The sequence below is a fragment of the Balaenoptera physalus genome (genome assembly GCF_965194825.1).
Source record: "Balaenoptera physalus genome assembly, chromosome: 5".
Lineage (NCBI taxonomy): Eukaryota > Metazoa > Chordata > Mammalia > Artiodactyla > Balaenopteridae > Balaenoptera > Balaenoptera physalus.
This window is the reverse complement of record NC_138884.1, coordinates 134,427,675-134,441,647: the sequence shown is the minus strand read 5'-3', so window position 1 is coordinate 134,441,647 and position 13,973 is coordinate 134,427,675. Positions and strand designations below refer to the sequence as shown.

General features: G+C 35.2%; 1 long non-coding RNA gene across 1 annotated transcript in view; it reads right to left on the bottom strand.

Moving 5' to 3' along the window:
• Positions 1 to 13,973, bottom strand: part of LOC309661037 — an 852,613-nt gene that overhangs the window by 294,090 nt on the left and 544,550 nt on the right. The window lies entirely within an intron of this gene.

The window sequence follows — 13,973 nt, the reverse complement described above, 5'->3', positions numbered from 1 at the left end:
CATAATTATACTCTGTACTTCTCCTTCCAATGTGAGTTAGTATTATGATTATAAAAATAATACCTGTTTATGGCCCATGAAAAGAATCACGTGATCTCCCACCCTTCCCACAAGGCATACTCCCCAAAGGTTACTGCTTAGGTTATGTTTTCTCTGCTTCATTCTTGCAAACCCACGGGCTATTCCCCTCCCTTGAGTGGGAGCACTGACAGAAAATTCTATTATATGCATACGGTCAGCTTCATATCAGAATAAACTGCAAGAAGAAAGCAGATAGACTTTCCTTCATCACTTCACATTACAACCCCCAAGCCAAAATAAGAAAGATTTCTCAAAGGCCACAGGATGTGTGCCTTGGCCCTCCTTAGGAAAATTTATGGGATTTTGTTGTTGTTGTTGTTTTAAGAATAGGGCTTAGCCTGACATTAGCTTAGGAGCAATATCTTGTTGTCAATGGCTTTGCAATCACAGGCCTGGGGAGAATAGTTGGGGCATGAATGACCTTCACATTGGTCTCTTAGAATTCTTGAGGAAATTCCTGGTTTCTACTTTCCCCACGTTTGGCCTTAGATGAGCAGATTCCAAGCTTAAAGGGTCTCTACCTGAGAAAGAGTTAAGTCCCACATCTACCTCAGTTTTCTCCTATGCAGAAGATACCTTTTTTTCTGATTTATAGGTAACTTAATTCCAGTTCTTTTTGTTATAAAATACTTGGCCCAGTGGAAGAAACATGTACTATATCCTTATGTCAATAGGATTTTGGAATAAGAAAGGTAAAAATGTATATTGAATTTCTCATTTTGAAGCAGACTTTTAAGTTAATATTTAAAGACATTTTTCCAGCTTGCATCTGTTGTATACTCTTATTTTTGCCTCCAAAATTATTTATCCTAAAAAGTTTATGCATTGTTTAAAATATCTTCTTATCCTATATCCAGTGATCTTTTCTTGGAAAGATAAAAAACATGAAAGAGAACTGTCTTCTTAATAGATTTCTAAAATACTACTTTCTTATGACTTTAGAATTATGAATAATGAAAGAGTGATTTAAAATAGCTATCGTATATTATTCTCTTTAAAACTTTCAAGAATGCCATCAAACTCACAGTTTTTTTAGTTTTGAACCACCATAACCCTTGCAGTAAAATCAAATGAAAAGCAATATGGGAATTCCCTGAGAGCTTCTGAATCTGGGCTATAGTTTCTTACTTTTACATTTTGATTAGTGCCTCACGGAAAACCCTGATTCATTGGTTCCAACGGACTCTTCATTTATAATTTATAATTGCTCCTAAAATATAAATATGTAAAATAGCCTTAGATCTAACACACAATACAGTTTGTGTTATTTTATGATCTGAAAAGAAACTCCATGGGAACATTAAAGTTATTTCACATGTATATATAGAGGGAATCGGCAAAGAAGATACCATTGGGCTTCCCTGGTGGTGCAGCGGTTGAGAATCCACCTGCCAATGCAGGGGACACGGGTTCGAGCCCTGGTCTCGGAAGATCCCACATGCCGCGGAACAACTAGGCCCATGAGCCGCAATTACTGAGCCTGCACGTCTGGAGCCTGTGCTCCGCAACAAGAGAGGCCGCGATAGTGAGAGGCCCGCGCACCGCGATGAAGAGTGGCCCCCGCTTGCCGCAACTAGACAAAGCCCTCACACAGAAACGAAGACCCAACACAGCCAAAAATAAATAAATAAATTTAAAAAACAAAAGACGTTTCTTAAAAAAAAAAAAAAAAAGAAGATACCATTGTTCTAAGCATCATCACTTAGTGATCAAAATGGATTAACTTAAACAAAGAATGTGTGACAGCTTTGTAATTTACATTTAGAAAAAACATTCTTTCTTTACAGAAAAGGCATATTTTATCACTAAAGAACTACAAAGTAGAAATAAAAATGAAAATCATAAAATATTTATTGAAAAATGTTTAATGCATGAGATGAAAATAAATCTACAAATGTATTTCAATTATTTTACTTCTTATTTTCAATAACAAGCTTTTCTAAAGAAAAGGATAAATATAGAATATAAAATTGGGTTAAATATGCAATACAGTTTGGGTCCTATGTTTTGGAAGGAAGTTCCATCTTAGGAACAAAAAAGTTATGTCACATGTTAGATTTATAGGAAATTCAACAAGGAAGGTATTATTTCTAAACATCATCACCTATTGATCAAAACAGTGTCATGCTATATTGTCAGTCTTTTTTTCCAGGATAGTCTCAATAGGTTTAGTCATTTATATAATTTATAAAAGAGTTTTCATGTCAATGAAATAAATAAAAATTAGGTAGTGACTTGGTTATTCTGATATATTTGGTTAAATCAGATGATATATGTCAGCAGAACTGTCAAAAGTTGTTTCCTTCCTTAGAAGTTTACAATATTGGTGCACATGAATATGTTCTGACAGTTGAAAGAAATTTAATGACTAGCAGTAACCACTGCCTGGAGAATTATCTTCTGTTGTCGAGTCCACATTCTTTGTCTTATAAATTTACTGTGATAACTGGTTTGCTAGGAAGTCATCTATGAATAAGGAAAATCAAAACGTCATAATTAATTTTAGAAATATGTCTCAGTATTTGAATTTATACCCTCATACATGTTTTATCACTTCTATTCAATGGAAATATCAGCAATTACATGATAATTGAGCCTTTTTGTATGTGGGCAATTATCAACCATGCACCCAGTGATTAAAATAAAACAATACAAATTGCCCTAAACACATACACACACTCACATTCACAATGGCTTTAATGACTCTTGGGAGAATGAATGGATTTCCAGGGTGTCAACTTAGTATTATCTATTGCTAACTATTAATCACATAGAATTGCTTCTATTCCACTGCTATTATATACAACCATTTCAATCGTGTGTACATGTGTAACCAGATACCTATACATGTATATATGTATTTTGTTTCTATATCTTTAACTTTGTCCTACCTTATACTTTTTCCCTGAAGAGCATTATAATGTGAGGGAAGAAAATTGGGCTGGGATTTAGAAGATACAGTGCTAGTCTTTCCTCTATTACTGGAAGCCTTAAAAATGTCTATATGAACTCTAAGGTCCCTATCATTTCTCACATTGTGTAACGTTATGTACAATTTCAACAAAACACAAATATCCCCTCTGAGTTTTTCTAAATTTTAATAGAGCTATTACAGAAAGCTCTTTTTTTTTAGTTTTAACCTACGTTCTATTAAACGTTTAGATTCTTTCCAGGAATTTTTTTTCTTGTCCTAAAAGCATGTGCAACAACAATTAAAAAAAAAATTTATAAAGTCTCAGTATCATAAATATAACATTATTATTTTAAGATTATATATAGTATAGCCATAAAATAATATATTTTATCTTATGTCATATTTTTATGCTTTGGGATTTTTTAAAATCATAGTCTTTATTTCTTTTTTTTTTTACTCTCTTTTTCTATGTAGACTAAGTATTTCATTTATTTTTTATTTATAATTTTCTTATGGTGGCAGACTTAGCAGTGGCTCCACTTAGGGAGTTTGTGTGAGGATTCTGCTGTTGCTGAGAAAATTCAATTACACTCAGAAACGGGGATAATAATATCAGGATAGTTTGGAGTCTCATTGGACCTATATGTGAGTCAGATTATGGTCAGAACCGTGTTTATTTTCTGACCTTATCTGTATCTGAGGAGCATTTCAAGTCCTGACAAACCAAGGTTAGTACAGAGCCATTTCCACTAACCCTTCAAAATGTGGATATTTAACTTTCCACACCAAAGCAGCTCATTTATTCAATGAGCTGTTTACTGAAATGCACTCAAAGAATGTATACGAATAAAACAAGTTATTCATAAAAAATATGGTAGAAACTTTTCTTAAAGTTCAAGCATTTGATAAAACTTGCAGCATAATTTAATTTAAAATTCAATTCAATGTAGTTTAGGATAATTCTATGATTGTTCCTGATGTACTGCAACAATAATGAGCTAAATGACATCATTATACCTTGGAAGAACTAGTGCTATTATTGGGCATCTAGTAAATTAGACAGAGTGACAGACTCTGCACATATTAGAGTGTGACATTTTGCTTCATTTAGGAAATTATCTGAGAAATTCAGGTCTATATCTCTTTTGACTGAAATATCAAATAATTGAAGGCAGTATACTGGTTGGAATGATCTCGGTTTTTGCTTTGCATCTATTCTTTTTCCTTTTTGCCACAGATAAGCATAGGTTACAGCAGTATAAAATTCTTGACTCATAACAACATACTGAACTAAAAAATGCAAAAAAATGTATAGAACATACATGAAGGGGGTCTAGAAATTGTGAATCAAATATAACTTATCAAAGTTGGGGCTGAAAGCTATGTATAAATTGCTTGGTATATGGGTCTTTTTATTAATAGTAAATTAGAGGAAATTAGAATAATGTTTTCTACCAAAAACATGAAGTGAACCATGAAAAAATATGAAAGAAGCAGGGTAAAGAAGTCTTAAAACTCTTTTTGGAATTTACAAACTAATTATCGGATGAAGAGGGATTCATTTGATAATTAATAATGGGAGAAATATGGTGAAAAACAGATATGCTGTAAAATTTTGGATTATCTGTAAATATATGAACGGTATAGGAGAGAGACCAACTAGAAAGAAGTTAAGTGAAGACTGAAATAGTGTATGTCAGCAGAGTTAAAATACATAATCCGCTTGCAAAGTTTAAAACAATGAAGTCTTCCATATCCTTTAAACTCAAATTCAAGTCACATGTCTTCCAAGCCTCTGGCCTATATTGCCAGTCAGAAATAATCTTTGCTTCCCTTGTTCTGCCTTTGCAATTTGTCTGTAATTCTATTTTGATTCTTATCATAGCATGTGTTGGGTTATATTTCTTTATGTCTGTTTTTGTTTTTCAAACCCTACTGCAAGCTGCCAAAAGGTAGAATCCTTTCTACTCTTCACAGTAACAGTTGGTTAAACAGGATTAACTGACTTGATGAGAATGTAAGTGTGATCTAGCTTGGACAACTGTCACTCCATTTCCTTCCAGGGTTGATTAAGCTGATCTGGCAGCCTAGGCAGGAATCCTGTGGCTTCCACATAACTCTTTGTTGTACACACTTAAATGAATAGGCATATTTTTCAGAGAGAAAAAAAGTATACACTTCCATAAAGTATATTTTATTTGAATAATAATGATGCCACAACCTATAATTAACTTGAATGTGAGCTATATCGAATGTGTATCCTGCAAGGTACTAAGAATTATGGGCATGATATGAAGACACAGCACAACCAAAAGCAATGCAGAAACCGGCTCATTTCTTGTGTGCCTGTGTATACACACATGTATACATTTTCTGTAAAATACTTAAATACATGCAAATTATATTTAATACCTTCACATATGCAAATATGGTTTCTAATAAATAAATTTTATGCATATGATTCAAAATGCTACATTAGTATGCACCATCTAGATGAGTAATTGAGGGAATATGATGGGTTCAAGGTATGGAATTATGATCTTATGCCAATCAATTAAAGCAATTTAAATTGTACTATGACTATTGTGAACCAAATCACAAGGGTTTTTTGGAATCCTGAATTCAAGAGTAATATCTTAAGCCTATTTCAAATGAAATAATATTTTTCAATGTCTATATTCAGTATGTGATTCATTGGTAATCTATATTGTTTAAGTGGTTTTAAGAGCCATTTTCAAATCATACCATCAAAAATTAAAAAAAAAAGAAAATTGAACAAGCTTAGTTCTTCAACTTCCTCTGCTTCAATTTGTTGGTCTTCTCAGTTTTCCAACTACTAATGGACTGGACTAGTTCAATTCTTAAGAAAGAATATCTGATTTGCCAAGCTAATCATCATAATCTTTGCTTGGATAGATCGTTAAGTACCAGACAGCTTATAGATTCTTAGTAATACTCTATGTTATCTGTCATTGGGTCAGCTGTCCACAGCAGACCTACTACATCTGGCTCTTGGGGTGGATTATGAGGTACTGACCAGGGCCACTCCATGGCTTTCCTCAGCCAGTGGTGGAGATGGAGCAGTTTCCCATAGAGAAACAACAATATGGCAGAAAGCAAGATTGATCTGCCCAGTAAATTTATTTTCTTATGCACATATTCAAACGTGGCCAAACTATGCACATGCCAAACTGGAAAATCATCTCCGAATCTGCAAAACATATGAAAATCTGAAAGCTAAGTACCCAGTGGAATTTAAGGAGAAAATTATACGTCCCCATTAAAAAAGCTATTTTTCTTAATTGGCAATATTTCCTAGTGTGTTTCTTTTTATCCTTTCCAACAAAGCATAAGTAAAGCAATTGACACCTGGAACGTTTGGCAAATGCATTAGCCATGGCACACAGAGAGATGAATAGTTGGCAGACACGTGCTGAGGTCTGGCATATCACCAAACCAAGAGATGATTTGATGCCTGAGATATTACTGCCTTCCTTTTTACCTAAATTGGGCTTTGTATTTAGTTGCATTTACATAAGAACAACAAAGTTATAATTTTAGGAAGCTGCAGAAGTGTAGAATTCAGCATTAGCTGAAGCATTCTCCAATAATAAATAAATACATTACATTATTGAGAAAGACCATCCTCAATTAAAAAAGGGTACCCCAGTTTCAGTGGGAGCGTAGATGAGCCATGAGTACTTAACATGAAGAGAAATTAAGCAACCAGAAGGATGTCACCCTCTCCCTAAATCAGCCAGGAATTAGCAGAGGAAATGGATACTAGCTCCAGATATAACAAGGAAAGTAAGTGTATAGAAATACATTAAAAGGTTCTGGAGGATCAGAGGCTGAGATAACCATTAGATTATTGAGTTAAAGGCCACAGAACCCTATTTGCAATTCAGTGTTCAGCTCGCTGCTGCTGCTGTCACTACAACTGAGACCACAATTGCCCCTCACACCATGCTTCTGGTGACAACATTAGCTGCAGCGGCCAGTCGGCCACAGTCCAGGGTCTCTGTGAGCTGGCTGCCACAAGATGGCCTCTGTCCCACTTTCATCTGCCAAGTTCTTGCACAAGTGAATGTAATTTACATCCAGAACTTTATCCCTAAGGCCATTTGGAAGATGTGCTTGCTAGAAGACACATCGCGTGGAGAGGAGAAAACAGCATTTCTAACACACAGCACAATTTCTTCCTCTAATACTTTCATCTAGCATTTTTGTGTTTACATTTTTCTTCCAAATCTTATTTCTCACTTTTACTCACTATCCTTTCCTAACAATTATCTACAAAATATCTGCAAAAAAAAAAAAAACCCTTGATTTTGTAAAATAGTTCATCATTTGAAAGGCAACAGTCGATGCCTGGCATAATCCACCATTTACTTTTTCAGTACAAGAGTGCTAAATCTTTTTTATAAAGGAGGAAAATAATAGTTATTAAAAAGAACTTTAGAGCAGTCATAAATATATTTTAAGTTTTAGTGATATTGTTATATAATAACCTACTACTGTCAAAATACAAGCATCTTATTTGCAGAGATGCTATTTTTACTCCTGACAACAAAATGTCTGATTGTGTTTAATACTATGAAATATTGGTAGTAGAACTATCATATCAGAATTTATAACAGTGATGAATTTTCAATATATGAAATGATTTTTACTTATGATATGTTTAAAAAATTATTGAATCTTGCTATGATTCTTTTTTTTTTTTTTTTTTTTATTATAAATTGTTCCTGTCTGTTTCTGATTATATTCCTTGTCCTGAGGTCTATTTTGTTTGGTATTAATATAGCCACTCCAGCTTTTTTTTTTTTTTTTTTTTTTTTTTTCATGGTTCTTTTTTTTTTTTGGCTGTGTTGGGTCTTTGCCTCTGTGCGAGGGCCCTCTCCCATCGCGGCAAGCGGGGGCCACTCTCCATCGCGGTGCGCGGGCCTCTCACCATCGCAGCCTCTCTTATTGCGGGGCACAGGCTCCAGACGCGCAGGCTCAGTAGTTGTGGCTCACGGGCCTAGTTGCTCCGCGGCATGTGGGATCCTCCCAGACCAGGGCGCGAACCCGTGTCCCCTGCATTGGCAGGCAGATTCTCAACCACTGCGCCACCAGGGAAGCCCCCTTGCTATGATTCTTAAAAGGCACGTTGGTGACTCTCCTCTCTTTGATATTCATAATTACTATTCAATAAGATGAATAACGTCTTTTCTCACTCAACACTCTAAATCCTTGTTTTATAAGAAGAATCCTTAAGGCAGTGGCAGAAAAAGACTTGATTTTTCAGACAAATAACATGTGTACATGCTAAAATGATGAAAGGCATTATATAATATTTTATTTTTATTTACAACATAAATGTAAGTTCTGGAAAGCAATTATATTCTGGATGACATTGACTAATAGTATACATTTTAATAAAATTAAACGTAAAATGCAGAATCATTGATAATAATTTACAATAATAAACATAATAAATATACTGGCTAAAATATAGTAGTAAATCTGTTAAGTTTTGGGGGACTATTTTGGCTTTCTAAATATATCACATCAATTAAAAATATTTGTTTCTTTATCTATACTCATTTATTTTGTATCTTTTTTGTGCCTATTGTTATGTTTGCTGAAACCTAAAGTACTATGTTGAATAAAATTGGGGGTAGTGGGCACACATATTTCTGACTTTAAAGACAACGCTTTAAATGTTTTATCAATTCAGTTGAGTGTTATGTTTGCTTTAGGTTTCCAGTAATTATCCTTTATAAGTTCAAGAAGTTTCCCTTTTCTTTGTAATCTTATATCAATTCTCTGTGATGAATAGGCGTTGAAATTTATCCATGCTTTTGCTGAATCTACTGAAATAAGCACATGATTTTTTTTTCTCCTAAATATGCTGATATGGAAAGTTATAGTAGTAATCAAAGTACTCGGTTAAAAGAAACTGGTTAAGAGAACTTGGTATGGTTTTGCTGTCAGTGTTTTACCCACTTGTTTAACAAATTTGAAAAATATATCCTTTCTTTGTTTTCTTTCTACTTCTTTCTTAATATTTTGACAGACTCTTCAAAAATATTCTTAATATTTTGACAGACCCAGACAGGCTGTTTCTGTTTTGCTTTTGTTTTTCCTCTCATGGCAGAATTTTAAATGAATAATTCAATCAATCCTTTCCCAGGTATAAAAGATCAGGAGGTCAATTTCTTCTTTAGTTTTTTAAGAATGTATGTCTTATAAGTTTCCAAATTTCATGTTATAATTTGTTTATGTCTTTTCTCATTATCTTTGTAAACACTTTTATATTAAACTCTAGACATTATTAGTATATTAGTTTTCTTAGCTTAGTTTTTTTCCTAAGTAGAAGCCGAGGTAAAATGTTTATTCAGGTAGTTTATTTTGGAAGTCAGCCCAAACAGCAGGGTTGAACAATCAGGGAGACTGATACAGGGATAGCAGAAATGTCAATGTAAATGGAAATTATCCAAATCACCACAGTAGATTATAGGGGCACTATTCTGCTAGAACCTCCTGAGCACAGTACAGAAAACCTGTGTGAAGTACCTGCCTAAAAGTGGGACCACACATCAGCTACCGTGTCCTTTAACCAAGGGTTGCATGAGGAGGCCAAAGCAATCAGATGAGAACCATAGCTTCCATTATTGTGCTCCACAGTTGGCAGTGTTCACCACCTTGAGAACCAACACCTTAAACTCAGCAGGATCTAAGGTTGCAAGGGTTGGAAGCATGAATGCTGCAGGTAAGTTGTTTGGATAAAGGGAAGAAGTATCAATCATATTTTCACCCCTTGGTCCCTGGGTGATATATTACTAGATACATAGCTGTTGGTTTAGTTTCATTTAGCCTGTTCTAAAGGTCAATGCCCAAATGATAGAGGGTCATTCCCAAGATGATGCTGAAGCTCAAAGATCAACAAACTAAATGTGACCCATTACCTGCTTTTGTCAATAAAGTTTTATTGGAGTACAGATACTACAGTTATTTTTTTTTTTTAATAAGGTCTTGAGTATTCTTTTTTTTTTTTTTTAATTTATTTTTATTTACTTATTTTTGGCTGTGTTGGGTCTTCGTTTCTGTGCGAGGGCTTCCTCTCTAGTTGTGGCAAGTGGGGGCCACTCTTCATCGCGGTGCGGGCCTCTCACCGTCGCGGCCTCTCTTGTTGTGGAGCACAGGCTCCAGACGCGCAGGCTCAGTAATTGTGGCTCACGGGCCTAGTTGCTCCGCGGCATGTGGGATCTTCCCAGACCAGGGCACGAACCCGTGTCCCCTGCATTAGCAGGCAGATTCTCAACCACTGCGCCACCAGGGAAGCCCCAACTACAGTTATTTTAAGCGTTGTCTCTAGCTGCTTTCCCACTATACTATCAGAATTAGGTGTAACATGGACCCTGTGGCACATGAAGCCTAAAGTATTGACTCTGTGACCATTTAGAGAAAACATTTGTCAATCCCTGTTGGAATTGAACTTCCAGTGGGCCATTACAACACTCTAATTGGTATTTGGTCATACACCCATTGATGTACTTATTTTACTGTGCAATATGTCCTTCCACTGAGGTGATGTTATGAGTTATTGATCACCTGTTAATAAATCAAACTTTTCCTAAACTTTAGATGATACTGCTAGCAGAAGCACTGCAGGCAAGAAAAGAAAATTTATATCTGGAGTTCACATTGCTGCTGCCTTCAGGGTAGAAGGAAGTCCTATTCACATGACTTGTTGCTAAGGAATTACCTGGTCTTCTTGTGAAGTGGTTCCACATCAAGGGCTCAACGTCAATTTTTGCTACTAGCAGGTTAGTTATTCTGAAGTGGCACTAGTTAGATTGGCCTTATTGAGAGAGAACCCATGTGGCTGGACCATACCTATCCTCCACCTCTATGGCCACTCTGTTCATAGACCCTTTGTGCAAACTCTCAGGGGCTCAGGAACAGAGACTTGCTGACACCCACCAGGTAAGTTACATTTTCCACCTGTTTGTTAAGTGACGTCTCTGCAGTGGTTGCTTTCTGGTGGCACTCACTTAACGCATTTTATGTCCACTCAAGTGGATCTATCTACACACCTCTCCCCAAGACCTCCTTGTCACCAAGTTTCCTCCTTTTGGACACAATCAGCCATTCATTTTGCCAGCCTTCAGGAATCCATGTGTACTGATACAAAGCTAATGAGTAAGTGGACTTCTTGAAACTCTACTTATGGAAAGATTTTCCTTCTCTGCTGTCCTTGCTTGTCGAATTGTAATCCACCAACTAGGGGCATCCGCATCAGGAGAGAGCTTCTTAGAGCTTCAGAACTGCAGTCTCCAAGCCAGTTCTACTCCACCAGAATCTGCGTTTTAACATGATCTTGAATTGGTTCTTATATGAACATTAAAGTTTGAGAAACACTGAAATAGTCTATCTTCTATATTATAATGTGATTATATTATAAATTAATCACATTAATAACACTGATCCTGGACATTTTAATTTCTCTTTGAAGTTTTCTCAAATACTTGAAGGCTATTTAATTTGATATACTCAAATTTTGAATTATAATTAACTGTTTTTTTAAACGTATCATTTTATAATGACTTTGTCTCCTAATAACTTTTTTTTTTTTTGTCAAAGTCTACCTTTTTTATATTAACACAACTCTTCTCAGCTTTCTTTTTGTGAATATTTTTCTGGTATTTTTGAAAGCATTTATTTTTAACATTTCTATGTCTTCAATTTGTTTTCAAAATTCCCATATTTTAAGTGTGCCTCTTGTAAATAGCATATATCTGAATTTTTTACAGAATTTTATATAGATGTTTAAAAGGTATTATCTAATCCTTTTAAAATAGTATATTTACCAATTTAAGTTTATTGTGATTATCAATATATTTTGATATATTTCTGATATATTTGGTGTTTTTCCATTTTTCTAATGTTCCCCTACTTATTCCTTGCCTTGATTTGTTATGATTGTTTTGTTAAAGTTCACATTGTCTTACTAGTTTGTAAAATATACACTCTGTGTGTTTTTTTCAGTGGTTAAATTTGAATTTTGCCAAGCATATCTTACAAAGTCTACCGTTGAATTTAATACTCATATATTCTCTTCACAAATAATAGATCTTAGGATACTTCAAATGTAAATCCCCGCTGAAAATGTTATGTTTGTCCAGATTTTCTTTCATCCTGTATTACTTTAACCTCACAGATTGAACATTATTATTTATTTTTTATTTAGACCAAGTTTGTTACATTATTCTTTATCTACCCATGTCTTTTTTCACCATTTGTTTCTGACTATAGATATTCCTCATGGGATCATTTTCCTTCCTTTGAGACTAGATAATTTGTAAGTTTCTTTACCGAGGTTTGGTTCATTGTAAACTCTCTATTTTAGTTTTTGTAAACAAGTTTTTAATTTGCAATTTCGATTGAAAGACTACTTTTCTGGGATACAAATGTCCAGGTAGATACATTTTTGAAGTCTTTGTTTCGTTGTTACTGGTGAGAAAACTTCCAGCAACATGGATTTCATTTATTTTAGGTGATGTGCCCTGTTTTTTTCCAGGCTCTTCTTGTCTCTGCCCTTGACGTTCTGTAGTTTCACTATGATGAGCTTAGACATGGATTTCTTTCGGATTATTATTCTTTAGATATCTTACTGTGTTGCATTATCTCTGGGACCAAATTTTTGTTTTTAATTTTGGAAACTTTTCAGCCATTATTTTTTCAAATATTGTCTATTTGCAAATATTGTCTATTTGTCTGTTTGTCTCTTTTCTCCTTCTGTGAGTCCCACTACAGTTATGTAGATAAAAGAAACCTATTTCCTATACTCATAACACTTCTGACACCAAATGCTTGTTTTGTTTTGTTTTTCCCACACCAACCAATTCTCCAGTTCTCTGATGATACCAACTGGGTATCCAACAGTTTAATTCAATTCTGACACTAACTACCTGGAGTTAGTGCAGATCCCACAGCTTAAAGGCTGATTCCCACAAGACTGCCCCCCTCTTCAGATGCCAGTTCCAAGTAAACAGGTCCCTAGAGTACTCACACTTCTGTCCAACTTCGCTACAAAGTTGGGGGTTCCCACAACTCCCCCAGTTTAATAATTTGCTGGAATGGCTCACAAGATTCAGAGAATCATTTATATCCATTTATCAGGTTATTATAAAGAATATAATAAAGGACGCAGATGAACAGCCAGATGAAGAGGTACATAGGGTGAGATCTGGAAGGGTCCCAATTGCAGGAGCTCTGTCCCCTGGAGTTGAGGTGTGCCATCCTTCTAGCATGTGGATGTGTTCACCAACCCAAAGGCTCTCCAAACCCTATTGTTTAGGGTTTTTATGGAGGCTTCATCATTAAGGCATGATTATCTAAATCATTGGCTATTGGTGATTAACTCAATCTCCAGCCCCTCTCTCCTCTCTAGAGGTTGCAGGAGGGGCTGAAATCACCAACCTCTAATCACATGGTTAGTCTTTCTGGACCCAATCCTGAAACTATCTAGGGGTCCTCAGCCACCAGTCATTTCATTAGCACACAAAAAGACACTGGATGATTCCAAGGGTCTTAGAAGCTCTTGTGTCAGGAACTGGGGACTAAGACAAAATATTATAACAATTGATGTTTCTGTCACCCTTATCACTCAAGAAATTACAAAGGTTTTAGGAGCTCTGTGCCAGGAACCAGGGATGAAGATCGAATATATAGTTGTTATTATATCACAGTATCTCAGTAGACCTTGTCATTCTATATTCCATGTTGCAACATCTCTTTTATGTTTTCTGTTTCTTTAGTTTTCTTTGTTGAATACTGGGGAATTCCTTCAGCTTTAATTTCCAGGTTATTAATTCTCTCTTCAGCTGTACATCATTTGTCCTTTTTCCCATTCTTTGCAAGATTTTTTTTTTCCTAGAAATTCTTTTTGACTTATTTTCTATTGTCCCTGGTCATTTTGGTTGTCCCT